Consider the following 25388-nt stretch of genomic DNA (forward strand, 5'->3'; position numbering starts at 1 on the left):
AACTGTCTACCTTTTGGTTAGCAGTTGAGCACTTTAGCCACTGTGCCACCAGGGCTCCTTTACAATATTATATAAAGAATGCTAGTCACGTTCTTGTACTGGAAATACCTTCTTTAACAAAGCCACATGTTGAATTTTTGCCTCGTCTACTTCAATTGTCCTATAAAAATTTAATTTTCAGGACGTTTTCCATTGACCACCCAGTTCTTCTATTTTATGATGCTGAATTAAACCACTTATCCTCCCCGAGCCTTATTTTTCTTCAAATGAAATATACTGAGTAGATAACTCGTACTTTCTAGCAGTTTCTACTGGAGGATAAACAGTAGATTTAAAACCCTTGAGAAAAATGAGAATTTTCAATTCAGGATTCATGTTAAATTGAGGACAACTGGATAACAGTTGCCAAGAGAATTGATTTTTTAAAAGTGTTTTAAGCTGTTCAAAATTTTAATTGCTTGAACTGGAGATAAAATAGAACACAAGGTACCACTTCCAAAGGGGGAGAAAAGACAACACAAAACAATTGCCATCAATTCGATTCTGACTCATGGTAACCCCATAAGTATCAGAATAGAACTGTGCTACATACGGTTTTCAACGGCTGACTTTCCACAAATGGGTCACCAAGCCTTTCATCTGAGGCACCTCTGGGTGGCCTCGAACCTCCAACCTTTAACCATTTGAATTCAGGGACTCCTTCCAGAGAAAAGTGCATATAAATAATACCTCAACCCCAGAAAAGTTATACATCTCATATACAGGAACCTAACTGGAGATGGTTTATTGTTATTTGTTTCATTATTTGGACATGATTGTTTTGAAAAATCACAGATGAAATGGTAGTACATATCACTTTCACAAACAACTGAAACTTTCAGAATGGAATTCCCATACTCCCAAATGGTATGGAAATGTTCTCATTGTTTAGGAGAAGATGGTGCCATTCATTGCATATTAAACACACACTCTCTCTGTTTCTTGGGGATGCTCTATTGTGCAATAATTGGTCCCCACTGTTACATGCACAATTTGGCTGCTCAGATGTACAAGTAAAACCTCTTAAATAGCTGTATCTACTGATAGCCTTAGGCATAGACAGTCCCTTGTGGCCACGTGCCCGCAGCAACACATAACTAAGGTTTAAGAAGGGAGGGGTAGATTAAAAGGGGGTGCGCCTATAATCCTTTATTTATTTTTGAAAAGCACCCCTGAAAGCTCATTAGCAATGGCTGAATGCTGCGTCAGGTCCCTAGCAAGGGCCTCCGGGGCTTTGCCCAGAACGGAGCCTCCCTTTAAGGGAGGTGAAAAGGTTTGTACCCAGGACAGAGGAGGGCTGGGGAAGACAAAACCCTGCGGTGGCCCAGCCCTCCTCCCTCGGCAGAGGCACCTGCCGTCTCTCCTGCAGGGCCCCAGTTTCACAGCAGCCTTGCCCCCAGACATCACCCCTTCTCAACCCCCAAGTCCCAGGGGCCATTCCTCACCCCAGCTCCGCGGCACACTCTCCAGCCCTGTGAGCCCAGCCTTTCCGTACGGCGACATTCCTGTTTCTCCCACATTACTGAAATTCTCTTCCCGACCTTCTGAAATCCTTTCATGTCAAAGACTTTGGATTTTTGAAAAAATTATTGTTAATGTTCCCACACATGTCTTTCTGAAAATTCTGTGTTCCCTTTGGTCTGTCTCAGAACTCTGCCACTCCTGACTCTGAGGTTCAGAAAGGCCTGGGTAGACTTTCTACTCCATTCATCGTGGTCCTAAGAACCACTGGGGGACCTGGCCATCTGTAATAAGCTAAACGTCCGTTGGCCACGTTCTGTCATCCAGAGTACTGACATCTGAACCACCAACACAAGCACTGCTTCCTCTCAGACAAAAGTCAACTTCCTTACACAAAACCTTCATACAAATAAATAAAAGTGGAGGCAAGCCAAAGGCATGGAAGCAAGGGAAATCAGCCTCAATCCGACTCTTCTCCGACTCCTGGTATTGTGCTCAGGTGTGCTACAAAGACAGTGCAGGGAACAGGCTGCAGTGTGTGTTGTAAACACCAAGTACATTGTGTGCTTAACAGTAATTTTAATATCATGGAAGAGCTGTGGGCAAACAATTCACAATGGAAGATTACACTGTCAATTAGAAGGTCAACAACCAGGATTCCTTGTGTTGTGCGGAAGAAATAGAAAGCCAGGACATTCGAATAATGCCTGCTATGTAGCTATTACTTTATTTTTTAACATGTTCAAAGCATTCTAAAGGGCTTCTGTGTATGGTGCTGGCAAATCTGCCAGTGCGTGTTGGTGACTGTTGCACAATATGATATAATGTAATCGGTGTCACTGAATTGTACGTGTGAAAAATACTGACTCGGAAAATATCGTTTATATTTTTACAATTGAAAAAAAGATGAAGGTCTTCCAAGCAAATGTCAAAATTTCTCCTTCTTGACAGATTATAGGATCGAGCAGGCTGGTTCTGAGTTCAAATCCCAGTGGGTTAGCTTTATGACGCTGGCTAGGTTACTTACCCTGCCGTGGACTCAGTTGCATCATTAGTGAAGTGGGACCAATAATATCTACCTCATTAGGACTGCTGTGAGGATTAAGTGGATGATGTTTAAAAAGTACTTAGCAAAGTACTGATGCATAGTCTCCATAAGGAAAAGCCATTGTTGCTAAGACTAGTTCTAGCTGACATACAAGAAATCAGAATTGAGGAACAAGGCCAACGTCACTCAGTACTGCCTATCCAGAAGCAGGCCTGTGTTCCTACTAAATTACAGTTTTCACCACAAAGCCAGCCCCTTGCAAATATCTCTGGTCACTAAGCCCTGCAATATTTAACAGGTCGTTTGGGTTTAACACAAAAGTCAAAAACTTGAACGAAGTAAAGCTCTAGCGATTCTGTGATAAAAGCAGCAGCTGGAGGCAGAGCTATTCCAAAGGCATCCTAAACTACTTCTTGGAGTTTAAAGAAGGCTTTATTGTTATGTGGTTAGTTACTACAGAGTCGGCTCTGACTCATGGAGACTCAGCATACAACAGAACAAAACGCTGCCCGATCTTGAGCCATTTTCACCATTGTTGGTATGATCAAGTCCAATGCTGCAGCCACTGTGTATTTTGAGTGTCTTCCAACCTAGAAGGCTCATCTTCCAGCACTACATCAGACATTATTCTGTTGTGATCCACATGGTTTTTATTGGCTAATTTCCAGGAATATATCACCAGGCTTTTCCTCCTCGTCTGTCTTATCTGAAAAGCTCTGCTGAAGACTGTCCACCATGGGTGACTCTGCAGATATTTAAAATACAGTTTCCAGCATTATAGCAACACGCAAGCCACCACTGTATGACAAACTGATAGACAAGTGGTGGAAGGAAGACCTAGGACCTAGGACTCCCTTATCTGCCTCTGGTCAAAGTCTGGTCCAGTTAGAATGTCATACATGATGGGAGCCAGTCAATCCATCATCATCACAGCACCTCTTTTCTCAGGTTGGTGCCTATCTTGTTCCTTTTCAGCTCTCCTCAGTCATGCTGGAGTTGTGGTCACCCATGCTGTTTCACAAAAGCTAAGCAGCACCCTTTCTTTGAGTCCCATCTGGAAAACACAGACCATCAGAAAAGAGTCTCTCCTCCAGGCCAGAGGAATAGCTTCTAGGCTGAGCTTGCTCTGTAGAAACTGGGTACGGTATTGACGAATGTCTCAAGAAGCATAACCCTGCCCCAATGACAAATATTTTGCTTTCCTTTTTACCTCTAGTCTCCTGAGATTCCTCTCCTATGTCCAGATAGGGTAGATATTTATTGCCTTATTTTTTAAGCAGGCTTTTTTCACTACTCCAAATATTTTACATTTTTCTTGGTTTAACTAAATCCTTATGAACTCCCTTTTAAATCACATACATACTCGGGCTTTACCATATCATCTGTACTTGTTCTCATAAAGCTATATTCTCAAATGCTTTGTACCCTGCTATGCTCTGTTCCTCCATCTTTCTTAGAAGCGTTGGCAATTTGCAGACTCTGTATTTTTTTTTTTCAACCTTGTCCTGGTGCTTCTTGAATAGTAATATCCTGCACACAGTCACAGAGTGATCAGCATGACGCAATCAATTCTGTCTTAAGATATGTAGGCTGGGTTCCATGGGAACATATAGAAATAAAGAAAAACAGCACACACAAACACATGAGACAGAGGAACAGGAAGAGAGAGAGAAGGAGAAGCAATGTCAAGGAATGCTTGTTGTTGTTGTTGTTGTTGTTAGGTGCCGTTGAGTCGGTTCCAACTCATAGCAACCATATGTACAACAGAACAAACCACTGCCCGGTCCTGTGCCATCCTCACAATCATTGTTACGTTTAAGTCCATTGTTGCAGCCACGGTGTCAGTCCATCTTGTTGAGGGTCTTCCTGTTTTTCTCTGACCCTCTACCAAGCATGATGTTCTTCTCCACGCACTGGTCCCTCCTGATGAACATGTCGAAAGTACCTGAGACAGAGTCTCATCATCCTCACTTCTAAGGAGCATTCTGGCTGTACTTCTTCCAAGACAGATTTGTTCATTTTTCTGGCAGTCCATGGAATATTCAATATTCTTTGCTAACACCATAATTCAAAGGTATCAATTATTCTTCGGTCTTCCTATTCGTTGTCCAGCTTTTGCACGCAATATGATGCGATTGAAAATACCATGACTTGGGTCAGGCCCACGTTTGTCTTCAAAGTGACATCTTTGCTTTTTAACACTTTAAAGAGATTTTTTACAGAGTATTTGCCCAATGCAATATATCATTTGATTTCTTTGCTGCTTTCATGGGCGTTGATTATGGATTCAAGTAAAATGAAATCCTTCACAACTTCAATCTTTTCCCTATTTATCATGATGTTGCTTATTGGTCCAGTTGTGAGGATTTTTGTCTTCTTTCAAGGAATGCTAGCTTAATTTTAATATAATGATATTTCCCATACCTGACTGTCTAAAAACCCACTACCGTTGAGTCGATTCCAACTCATAGCTGACCGTTTTGCCCTTATATTCTGGTCGTCTCTTTAATAAAAACTGTGGCACTACCTCCTTTTAAAATTTGTCTAGTGGTCTCAAAATGGGTTATATAAGTGGTGAGAAATAGATTTTTGGACTGTTCATTGAAGAAAAAGGTCACCAGGCCATGAGGTTGGTGCATTTAAATGTTGTCTCTTCCATGACATGGCTGAGAAAGGTATGAAGTCACAGCCTTCTTCTGTGCCTCCCTCCTCACTTACAGTCTGATAAACGATGAAACAGGGAACGCCTGTGTCACCTTGATTGGCACCTGCCAAAGGAGAAGGAAATACTCCCTTTTCTCCCGTTCCACATTCACCAGCCCACAGACTGAATTTCATGCGTCCCTCTCATTAGTCAGGAAACCCTGATGGTATAGTGGTTAAGTGCCATGGCTGCTAACTAAAGGGATGGCAGTTCGAATCCACCAGGGGGTCCTTGGAAACTCTATGGGGCAGTTCTACTCTTCCCTATAGGGCTGCTATGAGTCAAAGTCAACTTGACGGCACTGGGTTTGGGTTTTCTCATTAGTCATCTCATTACTTTGAAATTTAATAAATAAACTGCTGCTTTAGTTAAAGTTTATGTCAGTGGTTCAGCAATCAAAAGCTTCTTTTTCCTTGGCTGTTGAGAGTTTCATTTTTGGAATATTTCAGGATTTTTCTACCAACAATTAAAACCATTTTTCCTCTCCTGTGAATTACCTCCACAATGCTAGCAGCACACCTTCAACGTTCATAAAAATCCTGTAAGGTGGTTTGTTTTCCTTCTGAGAAAACTGGGTCATGGAAGTTAAGGGTTTTCCCAAGAGAACAAGCATTTGGGTTCAGATTCAAATAAAAACTATTTGACTCCAAACCTTACTCCTCTGTACCTGTACTAGGCATACAGTGATGTTCAAGAAATGCTGCTGACCCTACTCCAGTCTGCTTAAATGAAGGCTCCGAAATTTCCTGGGCTTAAAGGAAATACACACCACAGCAATCACATCAGCACAGAGCATCCTGGGTTTTATTTGTAGCTTCTGGTAGTTTTGTACATTCTATTGCTGTGTGGTATGTTGTTATTCTCCTCTACCTTGGGCACCCTCAACAGCTCAGAGGGTCTCTTACATTTAGTTCATGCCCCCTCCCCATCTTAGTTTAAAGTTCTGTACAGAGTGGGTTCTCAGTAAAAGCTTGAAAAATATTCTCATCATTTTTATGAAAAAATGAAATCACAGAGACCCAGGGATCTCTACTATGAGGCCCCATAGTCAGAAGCACTGTGAAAAGATCATAGCTAACACCACAGTTGGTGAAAATAACGGCCTGCAAGCTGTGCCAAAAGCCCTTTTTCCTCATCTAATCTCCCCATCATTCTTCTCATACAAGACAGCAAATGCATTAAATCCTTTAAACATCCAATGCAAGTTGGAATAAAGGTAGCGCATTTTAAGAGTTGACGGAATGTCCATATACTCACTCACACACAAACACACATACCCACGCACACACAATAGTTTTAAAAGGAATAGGCTCAATAGAGACTCAAAATAGTCATTTAATATACTTGATCCTGTGTATGACAGCAAAAAGCTAGCCAATCCAGTCTAGATTTGGGGAGTAAATTTTCCAACTTTTTCTTCTCCGGAAAAACCAGTCTCTGTCTATGGAGCATTTGTTTAGCATTTCTACCTTGCCTCTTCCCTGAACATTAAGTGGTCTTGGACACTGGAGAGTGAACAGGCATCTGACTGTCACTCTACCAGTTGGCAGATTCAAGTGTCACAGCAAAAGCCCACACCTGCTTAGTGCCTGCAGAATCGCCATTTTAACTAGAATTAGATATTGGTCTGTGAATGTATGCATTAATTTTACTTTTTTATATTGTTTGAAAAGTTTAAGTATGCTTGTCCTAAGAAGTCATGAAGGTTACATTCAAAGCAATGCACCCAGTAGGCTCTCAACTGATGCTCATGACCTGAAGTCACTGAGTCCCAGGTTGGAGGGCTGTCATCTGACTATGCTACTGTCATCTTTTTTTCCTTCTTCTTTTTTTATTGTCCTTTAGATGAAGATTTACAGGACAAACTAGCTTCTCACTAAAAAAATCATACACATATTGTTTTGTGACATTGGTTAACAACCCCATGACATATCAGCACTCTCCCCTTCTCGACCTTGGGTTCCCTATTACCAGCTTTCCCGTCCCCTTCTGTCTTCTGGTCCTTGCCCCTGGGCTGGTGCGCCCCTTTAGTCTTGTTTTGTTTTATGGGCCTGTCTAATCTTTGGCTGAAGGGTGAACCTCAGGAGTGACTTCATTACTGAGCCAAAAGGGTGTCCGGGGGCCATACCCCTCAGGGCTTCTCCAAGCTCTGTCAGGCCAGCAAGTCTGGCCTTTTTTGTGAGTTAGAATTTTGTTCTTGCTGCCATCCTTCTTGCTGTTTCCTGGTCGTATCCATTTCTGTCTGCAAGAGCCCATCCCTTCAGTAGGTGGGCTCCCTCCACCACAGATGTGTATTTCTGCTTTGATAAAATGTAGAATTATTTATAATATGGATAGCTCTCTCTTTGTTTTTCTTGAATCACTCAGCTATACAGTATGCTGAATGACATATAAATATAGAAATTATGGAAATAGAGAGAAGCCATTTGATTCACTGCAGATTCTGAGGTTCTAAAATTTCTCTCTAGGGTGTCATTTAAGATCTAACGTTGTCCCAAATAACAACTGACCACTAATGTCTTTGATTCCCAAGAAAGGAGAAGCTCTGCAATGTGATGCAGGCACAGCGCATCAGCTGCTTGGGGGGAAAAATGCACATGAACACACACACACACACAAACGCACAAACACGTGCATGCACATACACACACACAGGCACACATGCCCAAACGCACAAACACATGCATGTACACACACACACGTACGCACGCACACACATGCACACTGCACCTGCTCTGGTGTCCAGAAGCAGTGAGAGCATACACAAACAGAGGGACCCCACCTCTCTCTACTTCCCCATCTTTGTTGCCACCACAGGTCCATTCCAAAACTGCAACCTACGATTAATGGATTGAATTGTGTCCCCTAAAAGTATCTGTCAACTTGGTTAGGCTGTGTGTGGTTGTTCTCTATTTTATGATTTTCCTGTGTGTTGCAAATCATAATCTCTGCCTGTGGTTAATGAGGATTAGGGTGGGATCTAACACCCCTGCTCAGGCCACACCCCTGATCTAATGTAAAGGGAGTTTTCCTGGGGTGTGGTCTGCACTACCTTTATCTTACAAGAGATAAAAGGTAAGGAAAGCAAGCAGAGAGTTGGGGACCTCCTACCGCCAAGAAAGCAGTGCCAGGAGCAGAGTGCATCCTTTAGACACGGGGTCCCTGTGCAGAGAAGCTCCTAGTCCAGAGGACAACTGACCACAAGGACTTTCCTCCAGACCCGACAGAGAGAGAAAGCCTTCCTGTGGAGCAGACGCCCTGAATTTGGGCTTCTAGCCTACTAGACTGTAGGAAAATGAATTTCTCTTTGTTCAAGCCATCCGCTTGTGGTACTTCTGTTATAGCAGCACTAGGTGACTCAGACACTACGTGTTGGTGCAGATGTTTGTGAACAAGTGAGTTTGGAGATATTTCTGATTATAAGCTGTCAGAGCTAAAATTAGAAACCCGATCTGTTCACTTTTTTTACAAAGCTCTCCAAAAGGGTTTATTTAACTGAAAGCAGCCGGCGAGGTCTGACTTGGCAGGCAGTGGTGAACCCTGGTGACACAGCCCAAGAACTGCTGTGTGCCAGTTCTTCCCCTGTACCGTGAGTTACGCTCCCTAGTCCCTAGTGGAAAAAGCCACAATTTCCACCCATTGTCATGGCACGATACCGTCGTCTCTGGAAGGGGAAATCAATGCTACCCCGGTGATTCAGTCACCATCTCCTCTAAAACGTGTTAAAATATAAGCTCATAAATTCCTACAGCTCCTTTTGTTCCCAGCTCGTTCCAATTTAATGCCAAACATTAAGCATTTCTTGCCATTCACCAAAAAAAAAGTACTCTATAATAACTCAACCCCCAACCTCCATTAGGAAACTCAGCAAGGGAAGCAAACTTTATATACGTAGGGCTATCACAGCACATTCCAACCCCAGACACGCAAAGTGAGCAGACCTCACTGATGGCAGCTAAATTGGGCTTCAAAGATGCTTTCCATAAATGGAAAGAAGGAAGCTAGGCTCAGTCACAGACAGGAAATCACTCCCTCCCATTTACACAAACAATATAAAATGGCCAGACTCAACCTGAAATTTTTTGGTCTTCTTCAAAACCTATCAATAACAAATGAGTACTGCACAACACATCTATTATCCATAAGGTCGCTATGAATTGGAATCGACTCAATGGCAATTTTTTTTTTTTATCTCTAGTTAACCAAAATTCTAAGCCTTACTTCCTAAAATGAAACACATCTTTGTTGACCCTTTTTAGTCTCATGATATCCAAAAAAGAATCTTGTGACAATAGCATTCCTCAGTACTTTTATTAAAGGGCCATTATCTTACTCAGAGTTTCAGATTGAGCTATTTTTGTTCTTATTTTCTTTACATATTGAGCCAGCTTCTCAGGATAAAAGACAAAAGAAAAACTTTTTTTTTGCATCCACATCCTGGCTCTTAAAAACATGGATAGACAGCAATTTAAGTCATATTTCCAAAGACAAAGTGCTAATGTTCTTTATATAGATTGTGCCCAGAAGGGAACAAAACAATAACTAAAATTCAAAATGGAGAGCTAAATATCAATTATTTGGGATTATAAAAAATAGACATAACCGTCTTTTGTGGCTATTCACCCACCTGCATACTAACAGCTTCAGCATCATCCCTTCATGTATACCATTACCCAGAGCTCTGAACAAAAGAAAAAAAAAAAAAAAACTGAGAGATTTTAATTCTACCTTTCTCTCTCCAGTTTCTAGAAAAGATACCAATATAGTAAAATAGACAAAGGCAAGAAAAAGGAAAAAAAAAAGAAAGCAACTATGGATCCTCAGAGGATTGTACCCTGGATAATTCATCTTTAAATAATCAAGGCTTTAGCCAATTATCTAATAAAGAAATACTCAAGTATACTGAACTAGGTAGCAGACCTTGAACTGCAGAAGCCCAAGGCAGTGCTTTCCCGTCCACAGGGTGTACAGTAGATCCCTCTCAAATCATCTTATCCATTGACTGCCCTCCCTTTTGGCTGCACGGAAATGCCTGCCCAAATTGGCCTTCGTGGTTAGCCACTTGAACATTAAACAGTTGCCACTGAGTTGACCCTGACTCATGGAGGCTCCATGTGTGTCAGAGTAGAACTGTGCTCTACAGGGTTTTCAATGGCTCATTTTTCAGAAGTAGAATGCCACACCTTTCTTCCAGGTACTTCCGCGTGGACTTGAACTTCCAACCTTTCAGTCAGCAGTCAAGAGTGTTAACCTTTTGCACCACCCAGAGACTCACATTAACAATAGTCTCACTAATACATTAGGCTATCTTGTCTACCTAACTTCCTCAACCATGAGACCTTCCCACCATCTGTATGCATTCTCCCTATTCATTAACCACAGGATGGTACTAGAGGGATGCGTGGAACGCCACAAGTTCATCCGACTTGAAGTTCACTCTATATAACTTAATATTGTTCCTTCCTAAAACCCTGGAATTCGTCTGTTATTGGTTCCTTAATGCAATCCCCATTCTAACTCTTCCAGATCTAACCACACTCCTCTCCCCTGTGCTGGCCTCAACTTGCGTTGCAGGAGAGAAATGAAGTACAAAGGACCTACCAATAACTTATAAAGAGGCGCACAATCAACGACTATAAAGGACACATAAAATCCCAGCCCATTTTCATATTTTCTGACTGGCACTTTTAAAGAAAAAACAGATCCATGGAAAATGGACTTCCTGCTGAAAGTCTCGCAAAAACAGCCACCAGAATAATTCCCTGGCGTGGGGTTATTAAAATCCCTGGCAGGTATTACTTAAGACGTTAGAAAATTATTCAGGCACATGTGTACACATATATCCACCTTCTGTGTGTATGTGCTCACACACACACTCACATTTTTAGTAAGTACTCATTAAGCTATCTGAGATATTAAAACTAATCACGGCAGTTTTCCTTTAATGTTATCCTCAGCATAAAGAGAAATGAGCCCATTGTCATTTATTTCAAAATCATTCTTTATAAAAAATAGCTAATCTCCAGAAGCACACCTGGTTTATTGAAGTGAATACAAAGATGCAGCATATAGCCTTAATGTGCTCAGCTGGGAAAATATATTTTTTTAAATGAGCATTTGTTAGGGCTTTATTTGCAAATGCAAAACTATCCAAGGCACTCTTTGTGCATGTAGGGATTTTTCATTTCAAAAGCCACATTCATATAGGAGGGTTCACATCAAGCACTAAAAGCAGCACAGAAAATTAACCCTTGAAGGGCTGCAAAAACAAAAAGCCATAATGCCCGATCACAAGAAGTTCACCACTCAGAAAATTATTGACACAACCCCGAAGAGCAGCCGACCATGGTAATTCCTAACATAGCGCTGTTCCAAGCAAATCTCCTGACTCATATATTTAAGCTGCAACTAACTACAAAGCTGACTCAAGTATTAAAAGTGGCAGAGAAGGGGTGGAGGAGCCAGGTTAAATATTAGAAAAAAAACATCACCCATTAACTATCCTTGGGAATTTCCAAAGGAAAATAATGGCAAGCCTAGAGCTTTCCCTAATGTTCTGAGTGGCTGGGGTTGGTGAGGAGACACGAGGTTGCCCAGATGCCAGTGTTGGGCCACTGGAAGGCTTTCACAGGAAGGCCATGTAAGAAGGAGTGTGTGGCTCTCGGCCATGTTAGCCGGGTGTTTCCTAGATACGATGGCAGGTGGCATTTTTTTCCATTTGATCAGGGAATGTAATACATCTTCAAAACAATTTTCACCCAACTGGACAGAGATGTTAAAATCCAACCCTGAAAGAATCCCTCTGCCACTTTCCCTGCTATGTTTCTTTAGAAATATGTAATTTTCACACACAAGTCTTTGATCTGTTTACTTCTTTAGTTTTTTTTTTTTTTCATTTAAAAATAAAATCAAAACATATACTTGATGCATATTGCGATTTTTTCCATTAGGGATATGAAGAAAAATAAAATAGTTCTGCTAAATGACAAAATGAATGCAAGAACAAGTAGACTGGCATGTCCAGTGCTGAAAAAGATGTCAGCGGAGCTTGTTGTGACCTGAAAAGGTTAAGGCATTTCTCTAATAAAGGAATTACATCAGGAGCCATTAAGACCCTTTGCTGTACATTCTTTTACAAACCAAACATACATGTACCCCAACGGATACTGGCATAATAACAGGAGACTTTTTTTTTAACTTTTAATTTTATGTCTTCAGCACAGAATCTTAAACAAATAGATGATCAACAAATACGTGTAGAACTGACTGAATGCATCAACCTGTTTCCATTAGATCAAGGAATGCATGCTAATCAAGTATACCCAACTTAGGTTAACTCACTCCTTGGCTTAAGTCTTCAATGGTTTTCAGTTGCCTACCTTGAGGTAAAGTCCAAACATCTTCTAGTTATTTAGCTCCTACCTATATTTCTAGCTTCTAACCAATATTTTTGCAAGTATTTGAGGAATACAGTAATAATATAAATAAAATTGATTTTGAGAGTAAAAATCTTAAGAGCAACGTATAATGAAATCAGAATAGAGATAGACAACATCATTAGAAAGAGACAAAATTGTTCCCCAGTTGATAAGATTTACTGTGACCCGAGTGAACGTATTAATATATATATATAAGTGAAGGATGTGTCCCTCAGCAGGGGAGGCAAAACGGTCAGCCGTGGGCTGTACCATGGAAGAGATAGTATTAGCTAACAGATCTGTCATCTGGTCTCAGTGGTAAGCCTGTGTCTACCGTGAGATGGTTGCATCACTCTATTTATCACTTAGCTAATCTAGTCACCACTCTTCTAATTTCATGCTCCCCAACCAATCTTATGATTATGACTCCCTGTAGAATATCCATTTTTGAGCTATACAGCTGCATATCCTGCTAATTAATAGATACCTCCATTTGAATGGCTTGTGGGAACTTCAAATTTGGCATGTTATTCAGTGATTTAATCCCCCCAACCAATTCTTTTCTATGTTCCGCATCTTAGTAAAGGGTACAGCATCCATCCATGCAACCCAGAAACCTGAAACTCTCACATTTGGTCAATTCATCACAGTAAATTAACGGCCAAGTATTGCCAATCCTACCATCTAAACACTTCTCTAGTCCACGTTTTCTCTCCATCCCCTTGTCATCACTCAAGTCCAAGTTACCAATCTCTCTCTCAAAAGACCTTGTTACTACTTTTAATCGCAAACAAATATTTTGGAAATATTCCCTTATGCCTACCCATGTTCACAGCTGAGCCATGACAATTATTGCCCCAATGCAGGGAGTAGACGGGAATAATCAAGAAGAAAGAGGGCACTGTTCGGCTTTGAGTCTCAAAGCTGACTTGCTTGACCGCCATAGCTAGACAGAAGCCTCAAAAGCCAATCTTTGTAGAGTGAGAGAAAGGGAATTCTAAATCCCACATGAAGAGCTTTGCCTTTTATACTAGAGTATTTGACTATAGACCAAGGAGAGAGAATATAAAATGTGACTAGAGGAAAGAACTGGCCTACTTTTCCAGCCCAGGATGTCAGGAGAGGGAAAAGACAGGCAGGGACTGCAGTGGCAGACCATGGACTATGTGCCTTGGTTCCTCTGGGTGGAAGTGCTGGAGCAGGTAGGCATGTAAAGAGATTTTGTTCCACTTCTTGTTTGCAACTCTGGGAGGAGATCGTCTGGCAGGGTACTCCCCCATCTCCCAACCTAGAGCAGCTCAACAGAGTAAAGGTGAGTGCGGAACACGGACAAACAGAGACAAAGCCTAAGTCTAGCTGACCAATAGCTCTCCTGGCTCCACTGTCATACGAAAGAACACAGAAGGTCTCATGCCTTCTGGGACTTTCACTGATGGTGAAGTCATTGATGGTGCTAATGGCGGAGAGTCACCAATGGTGCTGGCTGGGGACCCTACCATGGACCAGGGTGGTGTGGGGGTATTGTATTAGAGAACAGATGGACCAGAGAACCAGACTTCAGACAGTCACTATTTAATAAAGCCAGAGAGAGCTCAGGTGCAAATGAGGGCAAATGAGGCAACAAAGAGGATCCTCTGGCCCTACCAAGCTGAAATAGAACAGACATTGAGTTAATCAACCACAGAGTTCAGAAGTAAAATCTGGGCAGGGAAGCAGTGATCAGGAGGATAATGAGGGTACTATCCTGCAGAGAGGGCTGTGAGAACCCAGAGAGCTACCCCAAGACCCATATGCAGATACCAGGCTCCCTCCCACTAAGGCCTCGGGGACAGGACACTCTCCCATCCCACCAGACAACATCATGGGGAGAAGAGGACTGGGTGCATGACTCTGAGGAATTACCTGAAAGGGACACTTTTAATAGAAAAAAGACTATTTAAAACTGGAGGAAGTGAGAACATAATGTATTTCCCTGCTAACCACTGGAGCTGGAGCTTACAAGAAAAAATCAGAGCAGCCACAGAAAATGAAGAAATGTACATCTTCTTTATACATCTGAGTATGGCGTGTGTAAATTTTTCAACCTTGCAACATACCCTAGCTCCCCTCCTATACATGCTCAACTTGTAGCCAAAGTGGTTTTTAAACAATGCATATCAATTTGTACCACTCTGATATTGATAAGCCTTCCAAGGTTTTGCATTGTCCATTGGCTAGTAAATAAGATCTTTAGTGCATCTGGTAAGCAGTTTATAATTGGGGCCCTCCTTGATGCTCCAGCACTACCCCTTGCCTCTTCCAGTTCCACTCTCACTCTACTGCCCTATGTTCTGGACACAATGGTCTTCTCAGGGATTCTTGAACTTGCATGCCCACAGCCCAGAATGCTATCTCCAAAGTTCCTCCTTTGCTCCACATTCTAATTATAATTAAGTCAGAACTTAGCTATTTCTTCCTAAATCAAACCTTCCCTGAATAGGATTTGTATCCCTAGAAAATTCTGGATTATACGTATAGACTGATTTCCCTACCGCAGGGATTCCCAGAGCCTTGGACCCCTGGTGGCACAGTGGTTAAGAGCTTGGCTGCTAAATCAAAGGTCAGCAATTCGAATCCACCAGCCACTCCTTGGAAACCCTATGGGGCAGTTCTATTCTGCCCTACAGGGTCTCTGTGAGTCAGAATCAACTTGACTTTGTTTGATCTACTATCCTGAGTCCCTGGGTGAAACAAATGGTTAAGCGCTGGGTTGCTAACCAAAAGGTTGGTGGTTTGAGCCTACCCCAAGATGCCTCAGAGAAAAGGCTTGATGAGCTACTTCCAAAAATTCAACCATTGAAGACCTATGGAGCACAGTTCTACTCTGAAACACATGGGATCGCTGTGTGTAGAAATCAACTTCATGACAACTGGTTTGGTTTACAATGCTATTGTGAATCTCCAAAACACAGGATAGAGTATGCACATTTTCCTAAACTTATTTGCCTGGAGGACAACTTTCTCAATCTCATAAAATTAGTATCTCATAAAAATAGTTTGGTAAACCCTAACTTATGATACTCATAGACCCATGAATCATGTGTCTTTGATGATTACAGAATAACTAAATTTAGTAAGGCTTCTCGAAGAAGAGAAGAAATGGTATTTCTGTTGAAGAAGAAACTATTGAATTTCTTCCGAGGAGGTGATGAGGTGGCAGTACAGGAGAAAAGGAAAGTTCCATCAAGAAGATCTGGAGGTTATTTAAGGGGTTCTCCCTTTGTTGGGCACTCATGACCTCCCTCCTGGCCAGTGTCCTCCACCCAATGCCTGGACCTCTGGCTGCAGCTTGAGCTACAAGCACCCTCTTCTCACCCTGAAGACTGCACTAGAGTCGGTTCTGATCCAGAAAGACCAGCCAGTGCCACTTGTGAGAAGTCAACAGAAGCTAATCCGGCAGTCAGAAGAAAGAGGTCACAAAAAAAGAGAGCCAGGATGGGGCAGAAAGTAAAGTAAAACCTGTCTTTTCTGCTCCCATTTGGGAAGACGGTGGACAGGGTTTGGCTCTGGGATAAAGGTGGCTTCGTTTCGGATGGATAAAGTAAGCAGATCTATACAGAAGAGCAGAAATACAAGAAAACTTTCATTCAGAAGACTTACAGCATTATTCACATGGAGCAAGCTTCACTGTAAGCCAGATGTGTTTGAACCCCCATCCAAGGGAATTTAATAACTAAGATGTCAAAGAACCTTATTAGAAGGCAATCTTACCTATGTGATTCTCTGACCTGGGCCCGGAGGATTGTCTACAGTGACATGCCAAGATACTTTTGCCAGGGAGGTGAAAAAGAACTTCTGGCAACGTAGCTTAACAAATGGATTCTTTGGCCCAGGGAAGCTGCTGAAGTAGTAAAACTAGATGCAGACCAACAAAAAATGAGGCTATACATGAAGAAGGTTTTGATAAAATACAGCCCTTCTCCTGAAAAACTACATTATTTTCCATTAGATAGGCTAGACTACACAACCTGTGTGGCTTTATCATGTGAGGTCTTAGGTCATATGGGGACAACTCATGTTGGAACAACAGAGGGCCCAACAGACAGCATGTGGATGCTGCCTCACCCAGAGGCTGCTGACAGGGAAGTCAAACATCTCCTCCTGCTCAAAAGAAACCCCACAAAGAGGCAGGTAACTGAGCATCAATGGAGAAAAATGTTAACCTCCAATAACCACGTCTTGTCAGGGAATGATCTTGGAAGAGCAGGATCTTCAAGGCAAGAAGAGGAGGTCTAGACCATCTACCGCCCAAACCTAGATATGGACCATTTAGTTACATCTCCTTCACCGTTCTGCTAGCTACCACCTTCTCCTCACCTTACTGGTTTATCAATGCTCACAGCAGATGAGACTCGTCCCAAAATAATCCCATTACTGAACTCATAGTCAGGAATTCTGGGTACAGTCCTGGCCTAGCTCACTGTGTGAATTTGAGTTTTTCTGTCTGCTATTAGAAGAACCTTCCAGGGCTGCAAACAATAAAAAATAATGTTGTTTAACATGACTGCTCCAGTCAAGGAACATTGCTTTGGCCATTTAGCTTAGAAATAGCCAGGTGTGGGCAAGAGTCAGTGAACAGAACAGGCTCCAAGGTGGAAAGTGAAATTTTTTAAGGTGTGCAGATAGGCTGACAAAGGGAAAGATGAAACCATGGAAGAAAGGTTTTGTGAAAGACTTTCCCTCCCTGTTTTGTGTTCATGATCTAAGGCCTATGTGCTGGCTGGGAAGCTGAAGTCAGCAGTTACAGGTCCTCAGGTGGCTCTGAGACAAGAGAGAAAATGGGTGGATAAAGCGGGGAGGCGGGAGAGGGTAAGACTAGGTCATTTGATAATTCTTGGCTTGAGCCTATGAGGGTTTCCCTTCAGGTATTATTATCCTGAAGAAAACTCCAGGCAACCTTAGTCCGATTCTTCACTTGTCACTTCTAAAAGGTGAATCATTGAATGCTCACAATGGCTGACTCTTGTGCTACTGTTCAGGTTCACGCACACCTTCTAATTATAAGAAACAGGCTTCTTGAGCTTCTCTAGGTGAAAGCTGAGAGGAAGCCAACGTTATTTTTGCTGTTACTGCAACATCCAAATAATTTTCCATCTGTTAGAGCCTCGAATTAAAAGGGCAATGAGTATGAATCAACGCACGCCCACTGGCTTGAGCCATCCTTTACTTATGTTTCTGAAACAGCCACTGTTCTGTTTTCTGTATTAAGAGGTGAGAGAAAAAAGAGCCATATGGAATAGGAGCTGGCCCGGGAGACAGGATACTTGGGTTAAGTCCTGACTATGCTTTTAAACAGCTGAGTGCCCTTATGCAAAACAACTTAGCCCATCCAGAGTCCTGTTTCCCATTTATAAAATACACAAAGTTCTGTGCAAATAACAATGCCAAGAGCAGGGAAAGCACTTTGAAGAAAAATACCCCATTAAAATCTTTTAATGCCTATAAGCAAACATGCTAAGGATGTGAAATGGAAATATACCTTGGATTTAAGATTGAATTTAGAAACTACGAAGAACGTGTTTATGCAACTTCTGGAGAAATGCTACAGAATGAATTGAAATGATTCAAAACAGACCTGGTATAGACAATGGTCTTGACATATCTAAAGGCATATCTGGTCACCCTGAAGGAGATGTTGACTGAATGCATCGGGTCACCCTGAAGGATGGTGGCTGAATGCATCAACATCAAAGGAATCTCCATCTGTAAATCATTCCAAGTGAATTATTGGTTACAGCTTGAGTAATAGCCATCCCTGTTAGCATGCTGCTCTGTCTCATTCTCCATCTTTCTAAAGTGATCTCAGAGAGAGCCCTGTGTGTTCAGAACTGGGTATTGAATGACATTTATGACAAAAATATTCAAGAGTCCTTCAAAAAAACCCATAAGTTCCCCCCAAATCTGAAAGTTTCTAGACATAGTGAGGGACAACTGCCAGTCAACAGCCAAATAAGCACTTTTAGAATGGAACTAAAGAAGTTTCTACCTCCTTTTTGGGGTGGGGGATAATGCGGGCTGCAATCTGGTTGATAGTGATAATTAACAACAGCAAGGCATTCCTTAAATGGTTTCTCAGAGGCAATCTGGGGCAGTTGGTTAAAGAATCTCGTGTCTTCCAGCCAGAGTCCACGAGACTAATCACACTTAATCACCAAGCAAGCTCTTGCATGTTATAGGAGTTCTGATGAAAATAAATAGGCCACTTGGAGGTGAACATGGAGATGAAGAGGTACCTTCCTTTCAATGATCTTCATTCATTCTTCCTTCATCATACAAAAACTTACATATCTTAATGTGATTGCAAAAAAAAAAAAAATGCTGTAGAGAAAGTATGTGATTTCTGTTCTACTTATTAGACATCTATTGAATTATTGAAGAATAAATAATAAAACACAAGGTTTTATATGTGTCCCCAGATATTATTTCCATTTGTTCCAAATACTTTGAGTGGCATGACAAATAAATTATTGGTCTTGTTCCTAAAATATGGGATTTTTTGTTTCCTTTCACTCTGATAGTACAGAACAAGAGGCCCTTTGTGTTCTTTCGAGAGCCACCAAGGGGCTGGCTATAGTCATGGCTGTTATCGCCAGACATTGGGGCAATGCGGTCAGGAGGGCTTGGCACATCTTTCCAGGAGTAAGGGCAGTTGGAAACTCCCTGGTGGGTCCCAATGGCACAAAGGCTCTTGTGTACAGTGCTGCTTTACAAGAAAGGCTCATCCAATTCCTCAGCAGCTGTGAAGTTGTCAGCCATGGCATTCCTTACAAAGCTGGGTGGCTGCTCACTGCTGACATGTTCAGTTTTGAGCTATGAAGAAAAAAAAACCTCATGGAATGCTGAGCTAGACAAAGAGAGCAGATGCCCAAAATGAAAAAGGCTATCATACATCAGGTGCTGGGGAACCTTCTGGAAGTTACTGAAAAAACATGAGTGTTTTTCTACTAAATTTGAACTTAGTCATTTCAGGTGCTTTTCATTGAAATTCCTCAACCTCCCCCTCCAGGACCTTGACAGCCAGACTAGAGACAAGCCAATAGGCTATTGATCATGTTCTAGTCTAAAGGTCACATTGGGGAGCATAAATGCCAGACAAACCACACACTTCCGTAAGATGCACATTTCACTGACGTTTCCATTTAGCCTCATCCACTTTTACCAAGAAACGGACACGTCTTGGAAATCTTCATGTGAGGTTTGATATGGAACTTGGGATCATTTTCTGAGGTTTTCTCAACCTGGGGCTCTACTCCAAAGGCCAAAAGACGTGTGACAGTTTTCCTAGACTCCAGACTAAGCTAAGAAGAGTATTCGACAGCTCACTTTGGTGTCTTCTAATTGAAGTAAAACAGTCTCCCTCTGAGAGGGTACAACACTGGTTCCTAGGACTAGATCTTGCCATAACAGCAACTATTTAGGTAGTAATGACCTGAACAGAGCTAAATGCATGGCTACTAGGGCTATTATAAGGGTGCCTGGCAATAAAATACCATGCCTTAGCAAATAAAGAGACATAGGAGGTGAAGAAAGGTCAGAGAAAAAACAGATGAGAAATCAATGTCAAAAGAGGTCACTTTCCGAGCTTCAAAAGCAGCTAGAGTCATTGATTATAATATCACTGAGACAACACAGGCCCGGTGAGATCTGAAATTACATTTCCAGCCTGAATTTATAGAACTCACTGCAGACTCTGGTTGTGACTGTAGCACATTAATGGGAGCCTACCAAGTAAGCATGATTTAGATGGTCACAGGCAGAGGTGAATTCAGTTTTTCCTGGGTTTAAATCACTAGGTGCATGATCAAGAAAGGTGTGCAATAGGTTTCTTCGTCTCTTTCAGACACACTGTTGGTAATAATTGGGGACTACAATTACATTTCGAAACACAAATTTGATTATGTCACTCACTTGCTTACAAGCCAATGGTAGCCCTTTTTATCACACAGGATAAGGTTTGGCAGTATGAAGGCCTTCTTCTGAAGCTACCACAGCCTCCTTTTCCGACTTCATCTGATGCTCTAACCAGACCAAAATTCAGTTTTCCAAGCCTATCATCCTTTGCTCACATCCATGTCTTTATATAATTCTTTTCTGGCTGAAACGAAATTTAAGTAAATTGTTACCTGGTAAACTGTTCCTTCTTCTCTTTCCTTCACCATGACAGATACTGGGTTCACCAAATCCTATTTCCTTCTCTTCGTAGGCCACAGTTATAATACCTTTCCTAGCTTCCTTGCAGCTCGATGGGTCTATATGCTATATGGGAGTCCCTGGGTAGTGTACATGGTTAATGTACTCAGTTACTAACCAGAAGGTTGGCGGTTTGAGTCTGGCCAGAGGTGCCTTAGAAGAAAGGCCTGACGATCTATTTTGAAAAAATCAGACATTAAAAACCCTATGGAGCACAGTTCTGTTCTGAGACAACAGGGTCCCCATGAGTTGAGGTCGACTCAATGGTGACTGGTTTATGTGCTATATGATTGACCTCTGGCCAGCGGAATGTGGGTGGAAATGAGGCAGCACATCACTAGCCCCTAAGATCCCCTCTTAGATCCTCCCCATTCTCTCTCTTCCAGTGCTTCAGGCTCTGAGGTCCTTAAGAGTGGCCCTCAGAAAACTCCATTCGCCACACCCTGACAATCCAAGTTAGACCAGCATAAGTGAGAAATGATTTAACACATCGAGATTTTGGGGGGTGTTTTTTCAGCAGTGAGTATACCTTGACAAAAACACATAGCCAGTTATTATTAATTATATTTTTGTATTTGTTATCATGGTTATTTCATAGGTCACCAAACATGTTTTTGCGAAAAGACTGGAAGGAAAAAATAGGTGAATTTACAACTTAAAAAAAAAAAAAAAACCCTTGGGAAGTTTTTTTTTTTTTTTTTTTTTCGTTTCTAGGCTTATTAGCAAAGTTGGTCAAGAATTAGTGCCAGTGAGATTGAGATGATGGCTTCTACCCTGACTAAGGTTACTTAGCTTGTACAGAAGAAAGCCCTTCTGGAGACCCAGGCTACATCCCCTTCCCTGAGTAATTATTTCTTAGATGCATGCCACTAATCATAGAAGGCACTTAAAAGAATACGGGAGAAGGAATTCTAGAAAAAGGGTGGCAGTATAGTTTTTCAATCCCTACAATCTTCAGATAAAAACAGAGCAACTAGATAACAAAACCAAAACCCGTGAACAACATTTACAACAAAACTAGGTGATAATTTTTTTCCTCACTAACTCTAAAATACAAGTTGATGGGACAAACCACCAGCAGCCACAGATGCTTCGTGGAATCAGCATCTAGGTGGAAAGGAGAAGAAAGCAATGTGAATGGCACCTAATGAACTGGAAACAGCAGAACCCTAAAGTAGTGCAGGGGGCCAATTTGGAACAGTACCTATAACTGAGACAGGTTTTGCCCTTTTCAATAGCTAAATGCAAGGGGCCTATGTCAGGAGGACTGAAAGGTCTGGAAGAATTTAGTCCCCTCCCCCCCACCCATAATCTCTCAGGCTACCAGGGCTTCTTTCAAGTGTTGAGTCCCACTGATGAGAGGCTGCTTAAACTGGTAAAGTACGGACAGGAAGGCTAAAGGAAAGAGACCGTCTGGATCAAGGCAGGACAGAAGAATAGGTAACAGAGCTAGGGAATCCCAGAAAACAATTTGCTATGTTTTTGAACAGTACACATGAAAATTATGAAGGTGAAATCCCATATAAAGTTATTATAATTACAAAAAAGAATAAGGCACAGAATAACATCCCTAGAGACAGCAAAAGCACACTGGAAAGATGTTCCCACAGGACAAATCAAAATGGGAACCTACCATTTCAAAAGAAGCTAAAAGACACTAAGGTTATAATACAAAATATAAAGGAACATCACATTCAGAATTAGAAAAACTCAGAAATATGGTGACAGAACTCAGAAAAGAATTAAAATTAAAAGATCATTTCATAAATGCCAACTAAATTAAACTAAAATAAATGCAACAGATACAGTTAGTCCCTCAGTAAGTATAAATGGTGAGAACAAGGAAAAATAAATGAAAAAGATAAAAAGGGTTTGAGAGACAGAGACAAATAGCAAAGACAGGCAAAGAAACTGAACATACAGATAAGGAGATATTCTGAAAAGGAAAACCAAAGCAAGGGAACAGAACAAATGCTAATAACCAAAATTCAAGAAAACTTTCCTGAAACATTTTAAAAAATTGAAATTACATATTTAAAAAAAAAAAAATTACCAGGCACCTGAGAATATTGACCCCGAAAGACCAATAAACCAAGACATATTCTAGTAAAATGCTTTGGGCTTAGAGGCAAAAGAAGCACATGACTTATAGTGTCAAGAAAATTCGGTTATCATCAGACTTTTCTAAAGCAATGCTTTAGGCCAGAAGAAAATGGAGTAACCTATTTAAGATACTAGAAGAAAATGATTTTATATCCAGCAAAACTAACTTTCATATATAAAGAGCTCAGACAAACTGCTATTGGTATAGGCAAAAACTTAGGAAATATTCCTCCCATGAGCCTTTTCTGGGAAACAACTACAGAATGAGCTTCAGGCAACCAAATGATCAGAAAGATCAGTGACATAAGGGTAGGTGGTGAATATTAAACAGATAGTCAAATTAAGACTAACAGGGACCTAAGTGAGAGGGGAAGAACAGAGTTTGTAATGGCTATATGCTCCGACGGTGTAGATACAGTGCTATTTTAAAAATGGGGTACGATGAGTGGATTGTATGCAAAAAAAGTTTTAATGTTTTCAAGAACCACATTAGTACTAGTATTAGTATTGCTATTCTGAAATATTACGTATGTAATACGGGATAAAAACAAATGAGTAATTAGAGGATATTCTAACTTTATTAAGCCCTGTGTCTTTGGGAATAAAGATTCTTGGAGGACATGTAACTATAATGTGGAAGAGGTTAAGTGAAGCTTTGTAGTCTCAAATTTGAATTGGAAGTATCAATATGAACTCATAGGTATTTCTTTAAATGTGATAGAGAGATAGACGAAAGGAAGGCAAGAAGGAAAGAAGAATAGATACCAAAAGAGATTGAAGATGGTGATATCTGTATATATTAAATATATGTATAACAGCACTAATTTGGTCCTCTGCAAAGGGCTAGAATACAATGACCAACACAGTAGCAATAAGCATCCCTAGTACCCAGATTATCGTCTTGAAATAACACTTCTCACCTCTTGGAGAAATGGGTGATTCCAGATCTAGGACAGGAAATGCACAAGATGAGCCTGGGACACCTTGTATTACCAGAGAGCAAGGCAGCCATCAAGGGCTTTTAAGGCAATGACAAAGAAGACTCAGGAATCAACCTGAAGATGTCTTCACTGGCTAAACGGGAACAATCTGAGCCTCAATAATGACTGCAGCCTTGCCAAACCACCTATCACCTTCCAAAGGGATCAACCTGAGTCTGATACAATCTCTGGATCAAGTGCCCATTTACAGGAAATGCAGAAGGCACAGGAACATGTTGAACTGCACCGTGAGTGTACAGTCAGCAAAGCTGAGACTCAGGGAGCTCTACAGGTCAAACAGCCCAGGTCCTCGATAGATAAACTATAAGAAAATGAAAGGGATTAAGGAGCCCTGGTGACACAGTGTTTAAAGCACTTGGCTGGTAACCAAAACATCGGCAGTCCAAACCCACCAGCCACTCCATGGGAGGAAGATGTAACGGTCTGCTTCTGTAAAGATTACAGCCTGGGAAACCCAATGGGGCAGTTCTACTCTGTCCTACAAGGCCACTATGAGTTGGAATTAACTTGACACAGTGGAGTTTGTTTTTGAAGGAGGAACTTCACAGATTTAAAAAGACTTAAAAGGCACATGTATTGTCTTTAAATCAGTAACATTATAGTGTCCAGGGATGCCCAGTGGGTGATAAATGTATTTTATAAAATGGAAGGAAGTGATTACTATAAGAGGGCATGGTTATTCATGGGGGTCCAAGGGGGTGCGACGGGTGGGGCACACAGAAAGGCTTTGGGGATGGGGCAAAATTCTATTTCTTTATCTGGCTGGTATTTGTCTTAACAATACATTTGACTCATGTGGTCTTCCAATTGTGTTTTATTTTACAATAAATAAATAAATAAATAAAAATTTTAAAAACCACTATGTGTTTCATGCTGCTACCCGCTCTCCTAGTGAGAAGGCAATGCAAAGCACGTGGCTGAAGTGAAAAATAACACTAGAAAATGATGACTGAGGTCATACCGCGAAGGTCAGCCCAAGTCTTTGCAGAGTTATATTTAATTTGGAAGATAACACAGATCCACCTAAAGGTATTCACGAGTCCAGTGATCCCCTCTCCTCTGAGCTTCCCAAGGTCTCCAACATTGGCTTGATTCTTGTATTTGTATAACCAAGCCGAGAGAGCTAAAGGAAGAGGATGCAAAATAAACTCTGCCAAAACCATACTCTTACATGAGAGAAGATGAACTTGTGATGTTTTCGTGGATAGAATTACCCTAACCCTGTTTATTGGGATTTAATATAAACCTCCTCAGCTGTGCCGTGTGTCCTGAATTAAGTTTATCCAGAGCTTTTGCCATTTCAAGCACCTAAATCACTTCATTTCTCAGGAAATGTTCTGGGACCCAAGATAAAGGAGTGAGCTTTGAGTTATAAAGTCAAAACC

General features: G+C 41.4%; 1 protein-coding gene across 13 annotated transcripts in view; it reads right to left on the minus strand.

Annotated features, from left to right (window-relative positions):
* ESRRG (estrogen related receptor gamma) overlaps positions 1-25388 on the minus strand; it is a 724179-nt gene that overhangs the window by 616358 nt on the left and 82433 nt on the right. The window contains exon 1 of one of the 13 annotated variants that reach the window (XM_049868249.1): positions 18285-19052. The exons of the other annotated variants lie outside the window; for them this stretch is intronic. The gene's annotated coding sequence lies outside the window, so the exon portion shown is untranslated. Of the gene's footprint in view, positions 1-18284; positions 19053-25388 lie in introns of those variants that run through there. 13 annotated transcript variants of the gene reach the window in all.

Source organism: Elephas maximus, chromosome 24 (genome assembly GCF_024166365.1).
Source record: "Elephas maximus indicus isolate mEleMax1 chromosome 24, mEleMax1 primary haplotype, whole genome shotgun sequence".
In the NCBI taxonomy this organism is placed as follows: Eukaryota; Metazoa; Chordata; class Mammalia; order Proboscidea; family Elephantidae; genus Elephas; species Elephas maximus.